The sequence below is a fragment of the Crocuta crocuta genome, unplaced genomic scaffold (genome assembly GCF_008692635.1).
Source record: "Crocuta crocuta isolate KB4526 unplaced genomic scaffold, BGI_CrCroc_1.0 scaffold343, whole genome shotgun sequence".
In the NCBI taxonomy this organism is placed as follows: domain Eukaryota; kingdom Metazoa; phylum Chordata; class Mammalia; order Carnivora; family Hyaenidae; genus Crocuta; species Crocuta crocuta.
In genome coordinates this window covers 1,321,588-1,344,390 of record NW_027532679.1, presented here as the reverse complement: position 1 = coordinate 1,344,390, position 22,803 = coordinate 1,321,588, and positions in this window count along the sequence as shown.

Here is a 22,803-nt window from a genome sequence, read left to right as displayed (position 1 = left end):
TGCCCCTCCCCAGTTCATGTTCTGTCTCTCTCTGTCTCTCAAAAATAAATAAACGTTAAAAAATTTTTTAATAGATTTTTATTTTTTATTTGTTTATTTTTAGAGAGAGAGAGCAAGCTCAAGCAGTGGGGAGGGGCAAGGGGAGAAAGAGAGAAAATCCCAAGCAGACTCCACGCTGAGCACAGAGCCCAATGCAGGACTCGATCCCATGACTCCGGGATCATGACCTGAGCCAAAATCAACAGTCAGAAGCTCAGCTGACTGAGCCACCCAGGTGCCCCAACATGGATTTTTAAATGACAATATCAATTATTGGTGAAGTTGCTAAATGACAAGAAAGTCCATTTATTGCTAATGGAAATGCAAAATGGTACAGCCACTTTGAAGATAGTCTGGCAGTTCCTTAAAAGCTAAACATAGTATTACCATACAATTGAGAAATCACACTCTTAGGTATTTACCCAATTAATTTGAAGATATGTCCACACAAAAACCTGCAGGCGTATGTTTATTACAGTTTTATTCATCATCCAAAACTGGAAGCAACCAAGATGTCTTTCAAAAAGGAAATGCATAAACTGTAATACATCCATGATATATACGATACAATTGTATTCATGAATCAAAAGGAATGACCTACCAATACATGCAAAGGCATGGAAGAACCTTAAATGCATATTGATAAGTGAAAGAAGATAGCTTGAAAGGGCTACTTACTGTATGACTCCATTTGTGGTACATTCCAGAGAAGGCAAAGTGACAGAGGAGGTAAACAGATAAGTAGTTGCCAGGGGCTTTGGTGGAAGGAGGACTGAAGAGTGAATCACAGAGGATTTTTTAGGGTGGTGAAACTGCTGTGTAGGATATGACACTGTGCATTTGTCAAAATCCATAGAACGTTACCGCACAAAAAGTAATCCTTAATGTATGCAAATTAAAGAATCCTTTACGCAATCCCAGGAAAAAAATGAAGACTCTGACAAGAGACCTAATCACATGACAGACGTATGAAACACTGTCATTGAAAGAAGCAGTGGAAGAAGGTGCTGACGTAAATAACTAAAAATGGGTGGAGTCTGTAAGTCCAAAAGCAAAAGGAACCATACATAAGCACTGGTCCACGGCTGAATAAGTTGTTTCTTGTGCAGGTGCATATTAACAATTATGAAACCACTGTACATGTCTACTGGAATTGAAAAGTTATGTAAAGAGTTGTTAGTGAGAGTCTGGTTTCATACTCTTGGAGTGGGAGATTTCAGATAAGCAATGAGTGAAGGCTATAACGATCCATGTGGTAATGGATTAGAGTTGGAGAAGTCAGTATGAACTCATACAGATACATATGGATACATATAGAAATCACTGTAGATATGTGAACATACATAGATTAGTACACACACATATATTTCCTTTTTCTGCCATCTAAGAGGGCCTAAAAGCAATGATACACGGTAAGAATGAGTATACCTAGCACCCAGATCCTAGTTTCTGATACCAAGTTCCAATTTAAAAAACCACAGCATCTTAGAAAAATGGCGGATCTGAAACTTAGGGTAGGAAGTGTACAAAATGAGCCTGCAGCATCTTGCAGTGCTAGAAAGCAAGGAAGTGCTCAACACACACACACACACACACACACACACACACACACACACACTATTGGGGGATACGTCAAATGGACAAAGAAGCCAATTCCCAATGGTCAAGAGCTCCCAATGGCCAAAGTTTGAACAATTTGAACAGAAAGTTAAATAAAGTAATTTTAAATTGTAACCCAATGTCTAAAATAAATATTAAGATGTCCACACTGATATAAATAAATGATTGGCTGAATAAGTAAAAAGGGACAAATCTTCCATATAGAAGAATTCCAAACATTTTGTGTACATATTACCCCCTCAAGGAGATGAAACCTAACTCTTCATCCTGTACGTGTGGGATGGGTATTGTCACTTCCTTCCAACAGCACAGTATGTAAAGTGGGATAAAAGAGAAACTTTATAATGGACAAACCTGAAAAGCCCTGCCTCAGCCAAGAGAGCAAGGTTAAGATCAGCAGTGACGTCATGTTGAAGATATGTACTCTTGATATGATGTGATGAGAACAGCATTTTACATCTGTGATCATCTTCTTCCTAAGGACCCATAACCACAGTCTAATCATGAGGAAAACGGTGAACAAATTCCATTTGAGAGATATTCTACAAAATACCTGAGCAGTGCATCTAAAACTGTCAACAATGATCAAAAACAGAAAGTTTGAGAAGCTATCACAGCCAAGATGCATCTAAGGAAACATGACAACTAAATGCAATGTGTGTCTTAATGGAATCTTGAAACAGAAAAAGGACATTAACTTAAAAACTAAGATGTCTGAACAAAATAGACCTTAGTTAACCATAATGTATTATTGGCTCATTAATTATGACAAGGCTACCATACTAATTTAAGATCTAATAATAGAGGGAAGTAGGTATGATGTATATGGCTATATGGGAACTCTCTTACTAGTTTGGTAATTGTACAAACTGTATAAATTCCATAAATCTAAAACTATTCTAAAGCAAAAAAGCTTTTTAGGGTGTCTGGGTGGCTCAGTCAGTTGAGCGTCTGACTTCAGCTCAGGTCATGATCTCACAGTTCGTGGGTTTGAGCCCCATGTCAGGCTCTGTGCTGACAGCTAGCTCAGAGCCTAGAGCCTGCTTTGGATTCTGTGTCTCCCTTTCTCTTTTATTTATTTATTTATTTATTTATTTTTAAATAGTTTATTGTCAAGTTGGTTTCCATACAACACCCAGTGCTCATCCCCACAAGTGCCCTCCTCCATGCCCATCACCACCCTACCCCTACCCCACCCCCAAATAAGTCAGGCAGAGAAGGACAGATACCATATGTTTGCACATATAGGAGGATTAGGAGGAACTTAATGGAGGACCATGGGGGAGAAGAAGGGGAAAAATAGTGAGGGAGAGGGAGGGAGGCAAACCATGAGAGACTCTTAAATGCCGAGAACAAGCTTTGTCTCCCTCTCTCTTGACCCTCCCCTGCTCACGCTGACTCTCTCTCTCTCAGAAATAAATAAAATATTTTTTAAAAATTTAAAAAATAAAGTAAAATATCTTTTTAAAAATTTAAACAACAACAACAACAAAAAACCACACCAGAAAGAAATGGAAACCCCATGAAATATGCTACAGGAAATACAGAGTATCCTTTTCTCAAATAATAAAATATTTAAAGCAGATAAAAATCGAAAACAAAAATGAAAACAAAACTTAACTAATTTAGAGTCATCAATGAGAAAAATATAACAGTTAATTTTCCAGACAAGTCAATGCCCCCATTCAAAATCATGAGAAGCCTCATATCGTTGTCAAAAACAATTTCTTTCTCATTTTTCTGCTTTCTAAACCTGTTCTGTTCATATTTAATGGCTATTTAGACATCTCAAAGATAATATTGATCTTTGTCTTAAAGTGGAATTGATTATTCAGCATGCCACTATTAAAATGTCCCTTCATCGCATAGGCATTTGCCTCAGTGCACATTAATGTTATTTTGACAACAGCATGTATCCAGTGGCTATCAGATTCGATCTCTACGAAGCAGATAAAATTAAACTTCATGAGGAGGGTTTGACCTCGGTTTAGATACCAATAACAAGTCCAAGTGCGGATTTAGAAGACTGTGTGCCAGTTTATGTATGGGACAAAAATAGAGGGAATGAGAGAATCCTATGAAAAGACGATTGTTTTCTAACATCTGGTGATTCCTTAGTAGACAAAAATGTGTGGATGGTAACTGTGGCCATTTGAACTGAGTAAAACAATTAGGAGGTGATTCAAATAGTCATTTCCATCCATTTTCCTCATCTATTCATTGGCTTTTGGAGGCGAGAACAGCAAAATGAAGATTGCCAGCCAGCTCCAAATTACTAAAAGAAAGGGTTCTGTATTCCATTATTCACCCTCTATGGCAAACCAGGCAGAACTGAACTATTCTTCTGGGCTTCAAAAGCTGTATAATTTTTTTCACCAATGCTTCCTCTGTACAGTATTTTCTTTGGAAAGCATGTTTTATGTGCATTATTTTTGTTGTTGCTATAGTCTTGAGTAACACAAATATTACCTCAATGCAAGATATTGGTTCTCCCAGAAAATGTTTCCAGAATGAAAATTTGAGAACCAGCATACCAATAGAATCAAATATTTACTTTAGTACTCTGGAATCTCATAAGATTAAATCATATATGTGATAATATATGCATTTTGTGAATTTAACAAACCTAATTAATTGTGACAAAATACTGAAGTGAAATCTCATAAAGTATGACCCAGCAATTCCATTTGTAGCTATACATCCCCCAACTGGTATTCAAACAAAACAAAACACATTCAAACATGTGTACGGGAATATTCACAATACCCAAAAGGTGACATCAACTCAGATGTTCACCAATTTGTGAGTGGATAAACAAAATGTGGTATATCTATAAAATGGAACATTATTCTGCCAATAAAGGAGTGATACATGCTGCAGCATGGATGAGCCTTGAAAACAGAATGCTAAATAAAAGAAGTCAGCAGGCACCTGACTGGCACAGTAGGTTAAGAGTCCAACTTGGGCTCAGGTCACGATCTCACCACTTGTGAGTTCAAGCCCCGCTGCAGGCTCTGTGTTGACAGCCTGGGGCCTGGAGCCTGCTTCAGATTCTGTGTCTTCCTCTCTCTCTGCCCCTCCCCTGCTTGCTCTCTCTCTCTGTCTCTCTCTCTCTCTCCCTCTCTGTCTCTCTCTCTCTCTCCCTCTCTCTCTTTCTCTCTCTCTGTCTCTCTCAAAAATAAACATTAAACATTTTTTTTTAAAAATAAAGAAGTCAGACATAAAAGGTCATATATGATTCCATTTACTTATAATGTCCAGAATAGGCAAGTTCATGGAGACATAAAGCAGACAGTGGTTTCAAGGGACTGGAACAAGTGGGAAATGGGAAGTGATTTCTTCCGGTGGGAAGACTGAAATGTTCTAGAACCTGATAGTGGTGATGGTTGCACAACATTGCGAATGAACTAAAAGTCGATGAATTCTAGATTTCCAAATGGTTAAAATGGTGAATTGTATGTTATATGAATTTTACGTCAGTAAAAATGAGTATGTATGTATATCATGAGGGCACATGTTACAAAGCACCTGAACACGGAACCACCACCTTGTACAATTACAACAAATATAGTGTTCATGTGGAAAGTAGGGGGAATTAGTGAACAGAAGGTGTAGACACCATACATGCAAAAGAATACTGAGAAAAAGAGCTGTTTGTTTGTTTGTTTGTTTGTTTCTAGGAGAATCAACTCCCTATTGGTACTCTGCCACTCAGGTGTTCTTTGCCACTGAAAACATCAAAAATAGATATAAGAAAGCAGCCTCCCATCAGGGAGAGGAGCAGATGAAAATGAGAGGGCCTGTGAGGCCAAGAAGAGGCTGTGGTGAGTACATGGACCATGTGTGGAATCTGAGAAGTACAGCCAGAATATCCGGGGTGGTCGGCAAAGCCAATGGCAGATTTGGCCTACAGTCTTGTAGATGGAGTTGCTTAGCAAACCCTCATATATAAGATTTTGACCAGAAGGATGGTGGACTGGTAGAGAGGATGGAGAGACAGCTAATCATGTGAAGAAGCATACATTTGAGAAGGACACAGGTTATTAACAGGAAATCATGAAGAAAGTGAAGTTAAGGTTGCATTTGCCAAACACAGTGGGTGTCAGGTGTCTTTTTCTGGGTTTGGTAGGACCTCTCTTATTACATCTCAAGGCACTAGCATTTCATGAGTCAGACCAAAGCACAGGTGAGGTGAAGCCAATGATCATTCACAGAGCTACAAGGTAAGTGCTGATTAAAGAGAAGCTCCCCTTTACATGGTGCTGACTATGGGCAAGCCATGAGTTAAGAGTATTACAAAAATTATCTCATTTAATACTCACAATTACCCCTCAAGGCAGGCATTACCCCCATTCAATCAGGACTTGGGGAAACTAGGCTCGGAGAGGTTAGGAAATTCTCTCAAAGTCTCAAACTAGTAGTTTCTAACACGTGGCCCAAATGGTGTTTGAAAGCTGGCTGTCTGACCGCCACGCCGGCCCTTCTGGTCACAGAGCTACCTTCCGTAGCAGCCCCACTCACAGAAAGTGTTTGGGGTAAAGCCAGTAGACCCTGGACCTATACTAATCTGACTCAAGAAATTGGCAAAGGGATTTAGAAAGACCCAGTACTCATAGTGAAGACAACACAAAAACCAGGATGTTAGTACATGTGAAGCAGGAGAGAGATACCAAAAATAGATTTAGCATGTTTCATTGCAATCATCCATTTACAGAACTATCACCCTGACTCAACTGAGAACGCTAGAAGGCAGGGACCTTGAGTTTTGCACCACAGTGATTAGCACAGTATCTAGTATACAGTAAGCCTTTAACAAACTTTTTTAAAAATAAATAAAACTAGACTGCTGGTAAAGTGACTGACAGGAATAACAACTGTTGCTACCTTTTACTGAGCATGTGACTTATGCTTAGAAATGTGCATTTTATGAAGCTTATGTCTCATGTCCGCCTCCCGGCTCGGTGCAAAATGTGCCATTACCCCATATTACAAAGAAACTGAGGCATAAATAAATTTGCCAAATTCAGCCATCTAGAAAGAGTGATCTGGGTTTCAAACCCTAATTTCTATGACTCCAAATCTCAGGCGTTTTAACCTCTTCTATTATCTGTAACAGATTATCCATCCTTTAGTGAGGAGAGAGTGGATTATTATTGAATTATGTACTTTTTGGCAAAAGAATAATGAAAATGGTAATCTAACATTAGGCTTAAAAAAGAATGTGAAATTATACATGTGCTTTGATTACAACCGAGTGACAATTCACATACATACAAATGAACCAGCAGGAAGCCTGCAGAATAAAACAGTTGTATAAAAATGGCGAGACTGTGGATAATTTTCTTAACACTTTGCTTAATTTTGCTCTAATGTTATTTTAAGAATAACTAAGACTTGAAAAATACAAATGTGGTAAAACAAATTATAATGTGGCCACAAACTGATTGCTTGAGGCAGGATCATTGCTTGAGTCCTGGGTTGTACCCCAGGATAATTATATGACAGCTCTGGTACCACATTTTCCTCCTCGCAACACGATTTGCAAATCAGTGGAGTTCTTTGCAACAAGATTTTTGAGTCTTCCTGAATTCTCCAGTTCGGATTAAATTTTGAAAATATGATCTACCTATTCTCCTCAGTGGGACATTCAAAAATATCACTTGCTGTAAATGTAACTTCAAACCAGTTTCTTCTTTCATATAATCCATGAAAGATTCTCTATATCCATGTATATTAAGTTTTATTATTCCTGAAAACGTCAACTGTGCCATCAGTCTTTCATCCTGGGGCCAGTTATCGTTTTAAAAATCAGGTCAGTATATGGCACTCCCGTCCTCAAAAACCTTCTAGCACTTCCCATTAAATAGAGAATAGACAGAACTCCAAGTGCTAATCTCTATTCCCTCCTACCATCCTCTATGGACTATATGCTCTACCCAGAGTTTACCATTTGCATTCATGATTTCATGCTTCTCCTGTAATAGAGTCTTGGTCTCAATTGCATTCCTCACTTGTCAAGTTTTTACTCATTCTTCAAGACTCACAATAACTTCCTCTGTTAAACCTTTAATAATACCCCACCCCCACCCCCTTGTACAAATGACTCAGGATTTTGCAATCCCAATGTGTAATATTTGCATCGCTATAGCTTACTACATTCTGTCATTTATGATATGAGAGTAGTAGATAACATTTATCAAATACATTAGTTAGGCATTCCACATGTATTAGCTCATTTATTTTCTAAATTTTGTTAACGTTTGTTTTTGAGAGAATGTGTGCACACAAGCCGGGGAAGAGCAGAAAGAGAAAGATAGAATCTGAGGCAGGCTCTGCACTGTCAGCACAGAGCCCTATGTGGGGCTCAAACCCACGAGCCCTGAGATCATGATCTGATCTGAGGTTGGATGCTCAACCAGCTGAGCCACCTAGGTGCCCCTGTATTAGGTCATTTAAAATAACAACTCNGCCCTCCCCTGCTCACGCTGTCTCTCTCTCTTTCCTAGAAATTAAAAAAAAAAAAAAACATTAAAATAACAACTCTAGGAGAGAAGTATTCTTAGCATCGTCTGAGAAAAAAGGAATCAAAGGCTTAGAATGATGAAGCGCCTCACGCAAGAACGTAGTGAATCAGCAACAGAGATGAGCTTCGAACTCAGGTGGGCCTGAGCCAGAAACCTGTGTTCTTTACGATTACATTAAAGGAAAAGCTTCTTTCTCCAAATTTCCAGTTGTCTGCCTGAGAAATTAATTGGAGGCAAGTGGTTTGGATGACAGAAACATATGCATTTGATGTATATGTCAAGGGTTTGGCTCTAGTGCCATGCTGAGCCTGAGGCTAAAGCAAAAATCAGTAATTCTGATCCCGTCTTTATTTAAAATTTCGTATTTTTCCATCGTAGATTTGCCTGCATTTACTTTGATTTTTAAAATATTACACAAAATATTATTTACCTTAAATACTGAGCTTGGGGTGTCCTTGTAAATTATACGCTCAAGACGAGTGCCTAACTTGTCTCACCCTAGTCCTGGCCCTACTTAGCACAGTGTCTGAAACAGAGGGCACTCAAAAAAGAGCTTGGTGTTTAATTTACATGCCAGGCTTTTCCACAAGACCTCAAACTTCTGGAAGACGGTGACTCTTAAGTGATTCCTTTTTGGACTCTCACTAACTCCCACACTATATCTTTCCACAGTTAGATCCTCAAAAAAAAAAAAAAATAGTTTGAATGAAACACACTGCCTCTCTTACTTTCGGCTGTGGCAGAGTCATATTTCACAATGCCCGCTAGAAGGTAACTTTTATAATGAAAAACTTGAAACTTGAAATCTGACCATAGTTTTAATTTTCCATCAGCTGTCAAATCAAATGTCCAGAGAACAAAACAAAAGAAAACAAAAGTAAGTATTAAAGGTCAACTTTGTTTCCTAAAAATCCTTCCCCTAAGTTTTTCCTCACTGAAAGTCTTTTTTATTTATTTATTTATTTATTTCTAGGAGAGAGAGAGACAGCATGAGCAGGGGAGGGTCAGAGAGAGAGGGAGTCACAGACTGAAACAGGCTCCAGGCTCTGAGCTGGCAGTCAGCACAGAGCCCAACGCGGGGCTCGAACCCACGAACCGCGAGATCATGACCTAAGCGAAAGTCAGACGCTTAACCGACTAAGCCACCCAGGCACCCCCTCACTGAAAGTCTTAAAGAACTACTTCTAGTTTCTCTCAAGGATATCTTGTAACACTATAACCAATCCCCAAATACCACAACTGGACTCCTGCTGTTAATGACTCATGATACTTCCTATGACTGGAAAATATAAGCCAAGGAGTTGTTTCAAAGTTTTGCAAGTTAATGAGTTACCTCTAATCAGTTTTCTTCCATAGTCTTCGTGTTGGGAAAGCCACTGACCAAGATACTCCGCAGTGTAAAGTAGTTGTTAAATCAAACAGCCTTGGTGTACATTCTAGAATTGTCACTAAGAGGAGGCATTAACAAGCAATAGAGCCTCCTCAGGTCACATCTGAATAATGGAGGTAATAGGGGTACCCCCTGTAAAGGGACTGTTACGGGTTTTAAGTGAGAAAATGCTATGTGTAGCACACAGTAATTGCTCAGGAAATATTAACAAATGTTTCATGTATATTGAGAAGTGCTATATGCTGGGTGTGGGGTTAGGCATTAGGAGTGCAGGTTAGAACAGGCACCGGCACAAGCAGGAGAGGTTCAAGCAAGCTGTCTTCACTGAGCATCTACCGTGCAAGTCACTGTACAGGACACTGTGGGAGAACAGAGAGGAAAAAGACAAGATCCCAGCCTTCCAAACAGGACTTTGGAAATGTGATTCATTTAAAACAAAAAAGGAAAGGCTACTAGTAATTAAAGTAAAGAACATGATAAATAAATGTGAGGTTGTTAGAGACGCACCAAACTATAGAGTATTATTGCCAATTCAGTGTAAGAAGGCCTGGAGGGAAATTTTTGCATCTTTGCTCAATTACGTGAAATGAATAGTTTACTCAGAGAGAACGTAGACACAGTTGGCGTTCAGCTGAGGGAAGATGCAGGTTCTGGCCACAATGTGTACTAGTAATGACAGCTTGGTGAAGCTGTTTCGCCTTTCACTTCTAAAACGGGTTTGTTTGGGCGATTGGGGGAAACAATCATTGTTCGTTTGTCACTTTAGGTCGTGGGAAACAGATGCACGACTGAATGAGAAGCACAAGAGATTTACTGAAAGAAATACAGTGGCGGTGCTGTGAGATAAACTGTATTCTTCTAAATTCATCTGTTGATGTCTGAAGCCCAGTTCCTCAGCACGTGACTAAATTTGGAGACAGGCTCTTTAAGGGGCTAATTAAGGTCATTAGGGTGGGCCCTAATCCAAGGTGACTGCTGTCCTTAAGGAAGAGGAGATTAGGACCTAGACACGCACACGGAAGGAAGACCGCGAGAAGACACAGTGGCAAGGCTGCTATCTACAAGCCATGGAGACACATTTGAGAAGAAACCAAATCCTGCCAATAGCTTGATCTCACCCTTCTAGCCTCTCGAATGGTGGAAGAGCAAACTCGTGTTGTATAATCCACCCCATCTGTGGTACTTTGTTAGGGCAGCCCTGTAAACGAATGCAAAAGGAAAAAGCAGAAAGAGAACATGAGTGGTCAGTGAGAGTCCTGAGGCCACAGTGCAAGTTTGACACCCGTAAGAGGGAAGCCAAAAGAAAGGCTACTTGGGTAGAAAGAGCCTCATCCTTCTGTGCAGTTGCAAGAATGTGTCAGGCCGGTGGAGAGCTGGGAGCACAGGCTGCCTGTTGGAGAAGTGCCCCAGGGGGCGGCACCACCTGGCTCTACTGCTGTGTGTAGATCCTGAAAGGTGTGCGGCTGGAAGCTGTCAGTTCATTATACTCTTCACAGAGGGTTCTCCACTGAGGGGCATCTGGGTGGTATGACCCATAACGGCCACAGTGAACAGATTTTGAAAATGTTAAAGAAAGTTATTTATTATGGCTGTTATCATTCCCCTCGATGCTGTTTCTGCTGCTACTACTACTATATGTTTTTCTTTCACTAAATGAAGGACAAGGAGTTGGAGATTCCAGTTGACTCCAGAACTTCAATCCCCACATAGATACAAGAACATAGCCCTCTGCTGTATAAAGATAAAATGTGGGGTGTCTTCTCTGTATTTTACCTGATCTTACCACCTTGCCCAATAATTCACCATTAGAAATTTATAGGTGTAGGGGCACCTGGGTGGCTCAGTCAGTTAAGTTGCTTCGGCTCAGGTCATATTCTCATGGCTTGTGGGTTCCAGCCCCACGTTGGGCTCTGTGCTGACAACGCAGAGCCTGGAGCCTGCTTCAGATTCTGTGTCTCCCCCTCTCTCTGCCCCTCCCCTGCTCATGCTCTGTCTCTCTCAAAAATAAATGAACGTTAAAAAAAAAGAAATTTATAGGTGTGGTTTAAGATATATATATATATATATCTAGTAATCTCTAATTAATCCAGATCCATTAACACCAAACCTGTGTTCTTAATCCCTGTACTATACTGGAAAAAAATTCTCCATGGGAAAAGAGTAGATGAATGGGAAAGTATATACTTATTATACTTATAATGTTTAGTACAGTTGATGGTCAGGGAAGGTCAGCAAAGTCTTCTTGATTGGTAAAAGGTATACAGAAGATAAAATGAGAAGAAATGCTGGGTTGCATAAATTTGGAAAAGCTGAAAAACATTCCTGTAGTAAAACCCAGATCTGAAATTTTAAATCCTCCTACAAGCTTAAAATTAGGTCCCTGGTCAGCTGCCTTCCTTTGAAGCCCTCCAATCTCAGAGGACTTATTATTCTTTTAGCAATGTCATGTTTCTTAACTAAAAAGGTAGTATGGTTAGTCTGGTTAATAGAAGGTTTAAATATAACCTGTATAAAGTCAACTAATTTTTCAAATGTTTTAAATTAAACAAAATATACTCCTCATAAAACTTTACAGTATACAATTTCATTTTTGTCCTATGATTGAGTAGCCCCTTAGGAAGGATTTATTGCTCCCAAAGTTACCATTAAGAGAAAAATGACAAAGAGAAAGTCAGAAGAAATTAACACTCATTGGGAATCAACTTTGTACAAGAGACCAGGTAGGGCACTTTCCACATATTAGCTCATTGGAATCTCAGAGCAACCCAATAAAATCCTCATTTTATACATAATGAAAATGAATCTCAGGGAGGTAAATGGCAGACTCAGAACTTCATAGTTAGCGAGGCAGAGAACCAAGAGATTTGAACCAAGTTGAATCTGATTTTTATTGTTTAGAAAGTGTGTTTGGCTGGGGCGCCTGGGTGGCTCAGTGGGTTAAGTGTCTGACTTTGGCTCAGGTCATGATCTCATGGCTCATCGGTTCGAGCCCCACGTCGGGCTCTGTGCTAACAGCTAGCTCAGAGACAGGAGCCTGTCTTTGGATTCTGTGTCTCCCTCTCCCTCTCTCTCTGACCCTCCCCTGCTCATGGTGTCTCTATCTCTCTCTCAAAAAATAAATAAATAAAATATTTTAAAAATTTTAAAAAATGAAGTATGTTTGGCTGATAGTAATACTGACAGTAGCTTTAAAAAAAAAAAGGTTTTATTTTATTTAAGAGTAGCAGTTTACTCTCATTGAAAAAACGGAAGTCTAGAGGTAAGCTTCACAGTACTATTACAGCAGCTCCATGAAGTCATCCTGGACCCAGGATCTTTCTATCTTTCTGTTTAGCTCTGCTTTATCTTCAAGGACACAGATGAATGCAAGAGTTCTAGCCATCACCTCCAAATCCCAGAGAGAAAAAAAAAAAAAAAAAAAGAAGAAGGCCAATATACAAAAGGATAAACTCCCAGAGAAGCCAGTTCCTGTTCATGTATCTTCTTAGAAGCTCCACTTACAAAACTTCCACTTGTTTTGTCTACCTCCAGCTACAAAGGGGCTGGGCACTTTGCTTTTAAAATATAACAGGAGGAAGAAAGGGAGAATGGATATTATGTAGTCTGCCCTAGATGCACAGCCCATGCCACTTCCATTTTGCCAAGCTGCTAAAGGATGAAGAAGTAGAATGGGGGAAAATAATGATTTTCAACTGGTGGGCATGCCCCTCCCCGGTTAAGAACTGTATTCTTAGTGAATGTGTGTTGCTTATAGGAGTAAATTGTAATTTTTAGACATTTTGGTGGGGAGACATGAGATAACTGATCATATACTTGGAGCTGAAATTTGAGTGACTGTAAATTTAAAAAAAAAAGTAACCTAAAACATAAATTCCTTGAACAATTCCAAATCTTTTAATCGACTAGGTAGCCAAAGAGGTTTTAAGACTATGTCTAGAAAAATCTTGGAGATAAAATTGTTTCACCTTACAAATTAAAATATTAAAATAATCTTACTTGTGGTAATCTAAAGATTCTCATTATGAACTAGGGAGTGAGTTTATTAATTAGCTTTAAAATCAGGTAAACCAGGTTAGGTGTGTGTGTGTGTGTGTGTGTGTGTGTGTGTACATGCATTTGATACTAAATGGAATTAGACAGCCAAATTTATAAAATCATATCAGAGATTTTACAAATATCATAATTTTATGTTATATGTCCACATGTCCTAAATGCAAAGACATGTTCTCATTAGGATCATAGAAGCAATGAATGTAAGAGCTGGGGGCTACTTAGACATTATCTTGATTATTTACTCTATATTTGAGTATGAGGTTTCTAGTATTTATAGCTCTCCTTTCCTAACACACTTTCATCATATGTGTGTGGCCGCCCAGCATCATTAAAGCCTTTCTTTGCTTGTGGACTTTCCCACATTATGAATCTTGCCTTCCAAAAGTAGAAGCTAGAACCGTTTTTTTTCCCAGACTTTATAGCAACTAGGACACGGGCATTTCATCTAAGCCTCCTCAATCAGTCATGCTCCCTTGGGACTTCTATTCAGAAGGGAACATTGTGTAGGGATAGGTGTGTGGAATATCCTCTCTGGTGAGCCTGAAGAATAAATGAGGGCTGAAGGCAGAGACAGCGGTTCATGGGTCACATCACACACATGATCTGTGATACTAGATTTAATATCTGTCTCTAGCCACTGTGGCGGCACAAGACTCTCTACCAGAAGGCAGAGTCATTCAGGCATTTCTCTCAGATGTATAGTCTCCAAGCATGGGTCTCTGCCCTCCATAAAGATTCTGTCTTTTAGCAAATCCTTTTCTGCCAAAATTAGTTAGCACTGGAGTTCTGTTATTCTCAAATCAATATCATGAAGAATAACTTTATTTTATAGATGGGAAGCTGAGCTTGGAGAGATTTTGGTTTATAGCACCTGTTAATTGCATAGGTAACAGGATAAAATAGGCATGAATTAAAGAAGCATAACGAACATTATAGCCAACACATATCAGTAAGAGTTGGGAGAATATATTGTGGACACAAATCCTGGAGTTGCTTATAAGTTGCTTTGTCCATTAAGTTGGACAAAGAGGAGTTTCTGTCATGGAAATCCCTTACGAAGATGGAGAATTGAATATGCTGGCAAAAACCCAAGGAGGCAATGATAACACAGAGTTAGGATGGCTTTTAGTAATATGGAGAAAGCAGCAGTGGCCTAAACTAAGTAAACTAGGAATGCCCAAACTATCATGGTAGATGATCAAAGAAGCGATAAAAAAGTTAAAAACAGTGTGTACTTTAGCCTAGAGTATACTCACTATATAAGGCTAAAAACCAAGAGTCAATTATATTCTGTGTGAGGATGTAGACAATGTGGAGAACGTCAACTTTTACAATGCATTTGGGAATACTAGTGACCTGGGCACCAGAAGCTCAGTGGTGATGGCCCTTTTCTAGACCAGATTTAACAGGAAATTATTTTACAAACTAGACTCCTTCATAGCACTGAGGATGATATAAATCTAAGTGGTGGTGCTTGACTATTAGAATCAAGGCACAATTATCTTACTGTGATTAGAGTCATAGTGGTTATGTCACTAGAGTCAATGAGGTCTGACCTGCAGAGAGCTACAGAAACAGTTAAAAGAACACCGCATCCCTAGGAACAAGATAGGTGGGTAGCCAACAATGGTAGTGCTTAAACCATGGGTCAACAAACTAAAGCCAAATCCAGCCTACCACCTGTTTTGATATAGTTTATGAGCCAAGAAGGTTTTTCACACCTTTTAATGGCTAAAAAAAAAAAAACAAACCAAAGAATAGTTCATGATGTGAAAATTATATGATTCAAATTTGGTATCCATAAACAAAGTTTTATTGGAGCACAGCCATGTTTATTCATTCACATGTTATCTATGGCCACTTTTGTGCTACAATGAAAGAACTTACTAGTTATGATAGTCACCTTATTGCCCTCAAAGCCTAAAATATTTGCTATCTAGCCCTTTGCAGAATAAGTTTGTCAACTCCTGGCTTATACTATATAATCAAAAGAATATCAAAAAGACTTTGGCCCACTGTCCCAATAAAAACCAAACTAGCTGTTCCTTTCCTAGTTGCCAGATCTAAGCTAGTTTTGAGAAAGGAATCCATTGTTGGACAGTGCCAGGTCTCCAGGCAGAAGGACAGAACAACACTTTAGCAAGAGTATAGCAAGAGTATACAGTCTTTTTCCCCTACCTCCCAAGATCTATCACTATTTACTCCGGTAAACTAAGCAGAGGAATACTCAGATATTTCAAGAATTGTTGGATACAGGATCTGAGTTGCCACTGATATCTGGGGACCTGAAGTATCATCATGCCCCCTTTTTATTGGGGAAATATTGGGTGGACCAGGTAATAAATGAAATATTGGCCCAGGCCTGGTTACCAATATATCTACTTGGTTCATGGACCCACCCAGTGGACATTTCTTACTGACTTGATACTTGGCATATGCATACTTCGTAGTTGGGAGAGGCTGCTTATTGGTTCCTTATCCTCTCACAGTGAGAAAAGCCAAGTGAAAACTTTTGAAACTGGCTAAGACAGTAAAGCAAAAATTGTATTAAGGGAGTAGGGGAGTCCCATAGCAAAGACCAATGCCAAATCAAAAATCTAAAATACACAGAAATAGTGCACCCATTATTTTCCCCCATTTAATTCATAAGTTCAAGTTCAGTCCCTATAAAAACCAAGTGGATCCTAAAGAATGATAGTGGACCACCACAGACTCAAACAATATTAGTCCATTGCAGCTACTGTGCCCACAGTTGAAACCTTGATAGAACAGATTAAGACAGATCCAGGTACATGTTATGTAGACAGTGGTCTGGTAAGTGCATTCTTTTCTATCCCTATCAGGAAGGAAGATCAGGAGTTCACATTTGGGGAACATGATAATCATATAAATTTATAATCTTGCCTCAGAGTCACATTAACTCTTCTGCCCAATGATGTATCTAAACTCTTTGGACATACTGGACATACTGCCGAATATTACACTGGTCCATCATATGGATGGCATCATATTAAGTGGTCCATATAAGGAAGAAGTAAGTATGTATATTTAGGGACTTGATAGGACACGGACCAGGTAGAGGGAAATATATAGGATCCCATCTTATCAGTGAAGGTTTTAGAGGCCAGTGGGGTGGGATATTCCAGGATCCTCCCCCAAAGTAAGGAACAACTTTTTTTTTCATCTTGCACCTTCTACTCCTAAAGAAGGAGCATAGGTTCTGGAGGCAGTAGATTCTAAACCTGGTATATTAGTTAGGATCTAGTCAGTAATTTTCAATATAAGGAACTAGCTATTGACAGCATTTTGGCTACTAAGGGCTAACAAGAACTTGGAATAATACAGGAACCATAAACACGGAAGTAGCCACTACTTAGAGCTGAGGCAGGTACCCAAGGCCTTGAAAAGGACTGCCCAAGTTTGCGATTCTGACCTCATTGGAGAAAGTATAGCTATAACCTACTGGATGGCAGAAAAATTCATCTCTAAGATGCTGCAGTTCCAGACTGAATCAAGATAAAGAGAAACTGCCTCCTGGACTACCAAGAAAGCTTGCTGGGAAGCTGCCAGTAGGGGGCACTATTGAATTCACTGGGAAGTCAACTGAAGCCTGTAGAATTCACCAGAAGTTTTCTCTAAGATTTTGCTGGAACTCACTGGGAGTGAGCTCGACTAGGTGTCCCAAGTTACTAGCTCGGCCACCTAGAAGCTAGTAACAAGGAACATACACCAGAACCAAAAAAAAAGAAGCCCCATTTTCCTGCAGTGAACCTCCAGGAGCTCTACTGGCAAAGTTTGACATCATGCTCACTGGCAAAGGAGAAATGTCTGCAACATGCGACTCTAGTATTATAAACAGGGCAGTGATGAGTAGATATGGAACGGATAGGCAATAAACTGGTATCAGTCCACTCCTGTGAATACTTGGCTTCTCTGTGCATCGTCCTATAGACATTTGAACTTCTGTACAATGAACCAAATATGTTCTAACTTACAAGATATAGCTATACTTTGTACAAGTGAAGAAGTTCCCACTCTTTTCCCAAGAGAAAGATACCCCAAATCCCACAATCTTTGTATCCATGTCAGACTATATTAATTACTCTTCAAATGTAGAGTCCTGATGAATATTCTGCTAACCAGAGAAACTTACATAAACAATAATAATGGGGAAATAAAGAAAGAAAAAAAAAACTGATGAACATATACAAACACAATAAGCGAAGAGAAAATAGTCCTTGTTTCTGTATGAGGTCAGGGAGGCTGAATGGATGTCTGTGACTTCCTTCTTTGGCTGTTCACTCCGTATTTTTCCGGACCCTCCACCAGAACCTAAGCTGGTCAGTTTTTACCTGGTGGAGTGAACAAATCTTTATTTCTAAGGGTTTAAAACCTAAATGGGTAAGGACTTTGAAGATATTTGTGTCTCATGTGAGTGCCCCCCAAAGTTCCATCCACTGCAGAGAAGTCTCTTAATAACTTCCCCAAAGGGCATAGATATGGATTTGGGGAGAGGAGACAATGTAACAGTAGTCATTACTGCCAGAGCAAGAGTGATCTCGTCATGACTTACTCAAACCTTCTGCACCTATCTGAGACCAGTCTCTCATTGACCCTTCCACTTGAGAGATTGTATGCACACTCAATCTCATGGCAAGGTGTGTGAGACACACCCAATTGATGGCAAGAAGGTCAGATCACGTGGTCATGTAATGTACCATCATTAGGCGTGTAGTCTCCACAGAGGACCAGCAATAAACAAGAAGCTGTTCCTCAAAATGATAATAGTTATCAGCAAAAGGGGACATGGGTTTGTTTCAACAACATAGATATCTATGCTGTGATCTATTGGTGCTTGTCAGAGACTCTATACAGCCTTCCTAGTGGCCACAGATAATTCAAGTATAATTCAGTCTGTAGGATTATAAGGGTCAAGTGATAGAGCAGCTCATAATGCAGCCTGATATTGCTGTAGAGGCTTTTATTTTTGCTCTGTTCCCCAGTTGAAATTGGCAACCGTACAAGGTGACTTTGTTGATATGTTGAAGTAGCACACTCAAATGTGGTATATGTTGACTCCCAAGTCCAAAGGGGTCTACCAAACATTGTGTCTCCTTTTTCATAATGTGTGACACAAGATTGAACAACCTCTATTTTACCTCGGAGGATACAGCTTGACATATTCCAAGTGAGTGAACCCCCCAAAAACCTTCATTGAAGTGGTGGGGCTCTGAAATTTTATGTGCTTTATTTCCCACTCTCTCATTCATGTGTTTTTTTCCAATGTATCAAATCACTTGTGACCTCCTGCTTATCAGATAAAAATAACAATATAACCAATGTAGTAGACCAGTGTGGTATTTTATAAATGGTCAAGATGATCAAGATCATTACAGACTATATTATGCCAGAGAGCAGAACTGATGTAACCCTGAGGCAAGATGTAAAGATATACTGTTGGCTCAGCAGAGAGAAATACACTGCTTCTGGTGGTCCCTGGAAATTGGTATGGATAAAGCATAATAACCCAGGTGAATAGTTGCATACCAAATGCAACTATGGCCATCTCACTTCGCCCTAGTAAAATCACTGTATCTGAGGTGGCAGTTGCAATTGGAATCAAAACTTGATTAAATTATGATCATCCACAGTCTTCAAGACTACTCAACTTCTACACAGGTCAACCAGATGGATTAAATGAAGATGTGATATGTATCACATGCCCATATCTTTCAAATCTTTCGTAGTATCATCAGTCTCTGCAATTCCATCAGGAATACAGTATTGCTTCTGGTTAACTATCTTGGTAGTCAGAAGTTCCAGGGGCTTCCACTTGGCCCTTCCTACCATAAGAGTTCTCACTCAATGTTGCAGAGAAACATGAGGATATTCCAACTATTTACTGGCATATCTCTTCAATTATACATTAAGGAGGGGTACTTGAGTGGCTTAGTTGGTTAAGCATCCAACTCTTGATCTCAGCTAAGATCTTGATTTTAGGTTCATGAATTCAAGCCCCACATTGGGCCCTGCACTGGGAATGAAGCCTATGTAAAAAATATATAGAAATAAATTAAGGAAGCAAATAACCATTGAATAGGTCTAGTGGCAGAGCATTTGTAAACTAGTCATAGTATGATTAAGACTTGAACTAAGAGTCTATCTATAACTTGTCATAAGCCTCTTACTTTGTGTCCCAGGAAATAGCATCACTTCAAAGCCATTGTCTAGTATCTCTGAAAGATCTGTTCATTTCCTTTTCCCCCAGTGCTTAGTCTTTCTGGTATAGCTGCAGATTCCTTGCAGAAGGTTTGGAGGAAGATTTATAATATGTACTTGTGGCGATGTTATAAGGTCTTTCCTCAAAGGGACCCAGACTTCCCTTCAATCAAGGAACCTAAGAGTCTGTGAATTGGTATAGGTCTGGAAATGAGGCTGTAACTAACCACTGTGGTGATGCAAGTCAGATTTTCTGTTATCAGAGCTAACATGATATTTAATTATGTAGACAAAGCAATATACTAGCAAGTTGCCCATATATTTTGTTCCTGGGACAACACAATCAGTTAAGCACTTCCAAAGGACTTTGTAGGCCAAGGCATTCTAATTACCAGTATGTCCCTGCTGCTCGTTATGGTTGCAAAGTGTGGCTGTGCTGCATTTAGAAGTATTGCCACTTGGTCTCTGCTACTCCATAATATTATCATACTTAGTGAAATCAAGGAACAGCTTGGATGTCACACATGCTAGCTAAGAACCAGAGGAGCAAGAAGCAAGGAAAATACACCAGAACTAGACAAAAAGGAAAACAAAAACAAAAACACCTTCCAGCACCCTCTACTGGCAAAGCTTTACTATGAGCAAGTTGGCAAAAAGAAAACATTTACAAATGCAGCTTTAGCATCACAAGCAGGGTGATGAAAAGTAGATTTGGAGCTGTTAGGCAATACAATGATAGCTGTCACACTTAAGAATGCTGCTTTGGACAATTTATCAACTAAAATGGAAGGCTGCTTCCACTGAGTGGGCTCAGAGCAGTAAAGGTCTCTATAGCAGGTCCATGACATAGGGCAAAGAGCCCTGACTTGTGGGTCATATATCCTTTCAGTCTTTAGGTTTTAAAGACATTTAAGTCAAAAAAATATATTGTATAGTGTTGTGACACACCTCAAATAAGAGTCACATCATCAACGCTACCATGTTTTAGAGAAAGGCCATAGCATTGGCAGCAGAAAACTATACACCCTTAAAAAAGCTTCCCTTGACATGCAACTAGATGCTGATAAAAACAGAGAATCTAATCATGGAACATCAAGTGACCACGGGGACAAAACTGCCAATCATGAGCTGCGTTCTTTCAGACTCACCAAGTCATAAGTTTAGAAAGATCCTGAAACAACCCACCATAAGGTAGAATTTTTCAGCCATTATTTCTTCAAATCAGTTTCCTTCCCCTTTCTTTTCCTCTTTTCCTTCCAGGTGCCCTTCTGGGCATCCCCTCACCCCAACCTGGGGAAAAAGACAGATATATAGATCCAGAACCCCAAAGAGTTACAAATAAGAGGAAAGCAAAAACAATCACACCAAGGCACACTATAATTAAAATGTCAACTTTTAAAGAGAAAGAATCTTAAAAGTATCAAAAGAAAAGCAACTCGTTGTACACAAGAGAACTACTATAAGACCATCAGCACATTTTTTAGCAGAAACTTTGAAGGCCAGCTAGAAATGGCATGATATATTTAAAGGACATATCAAAGGAAGGAAAAATACTTCCAACCGAGAATACTCTACCTGGCAAAGCTAACATTCAGTACTGAAGAAGAAATAAAGAGTTTCTCAGATAAACAAAAGCTAAAGGAGTTCACCACCACTAAATTGGCCTTTAAAGAAATGTTTAAGGGACTTCTTTAAGCTTAAAATAAAGGGGACATATTAGCAACAAGAGAACATATGAAAGAATAAATCTCACTGGAAAGGTAAATATATAGCAAAGTGGTAATCACTTATAAAGCTAGTATGAAAGTTGAAACACTAGTAGTAAAAACAACTGTGATTGTAACAATTAGGTAAGGTATACACCAGATAAAAAGACATAAAATGCGACATCAAAACATAAAGCATAAGGAAGAAAGTAAAAATGTGGAGCTTTAAAATGCAAACATGAGTTGTTATCAACTTAAAATGAACTAATACAGATATAAGTTGTTATATGTAAGCTGTATAGTAACTAAAAAGCAAAAACTTAATATAAATACACAAAGTTAAAGAGAAAAGTAAGCATATCACTTAAGTTCTCAAACCACACACACACACACACACACGTACGAGAGAGAGAGAGAGAGAGAGAGAGAAGAAAGGAACTACAACAAAAGTCAGGAAACAACAAAATGGCAATAAGTGCATACCTATCAATAATTACTTTAAATGTAAAGAAACTAAATTCTCCAAAGGAAAAAAAAAAAAGACATAGAGTGGCTGAATGGATAAAACAAAAACATGGCCCATTTATGTGTTGTCTATAAGAGATTCGCTTTAGATGTAAAAACACACACTCTAAAAATGAAGAGATAATAAGATATTCCATTCAAACTCAAAACAGGGTGCCTGGGGAGCTCAGTCAGGTAAGTTACTGACTTGATTTCAGCTCAGGTCATGATCTCAACGTTCATGGAATCAAGCCCTGCATTGAACCCTGTGCTGACAGCATGGAGACTGCTTGGGATTCTCTCGCTCCCTCTCTCTCTCTGCCCCTCTCCTGCTTATGATTTTTCTCTCTCTAAAAATAAATAAATAAATAAATAAACATTTTAAAAAACATTTAAAAAACCCTGAAAACAAAGAAACCTGGAGTAACTATCCCTATATTAGGCAAAACTGTCTTTTTTTTTTTTAAATGTTTTTTATTTATTTGTAGGAGAGAGAGAGACAGCGTGAGCAGAGGAGGGTCAGAGAGAGAGGGAGTCACAGACTGAAACAGGCTCCAGGCTCTGAGCTGGCAGTCAGCACAGAGCCCGACGCCGGGCTCGAACCCACAAACCGCGAGATCATGACCTAAGCGAAAGCCGGATGCTTAACCGACTAAGCCACCCAGGCGCCCCAGCAAAACTGTCTTTAAAACAAATACTGTAATAAAAGACAAGGAAGGACATTACATAATAATTAAGGGGTGAATCA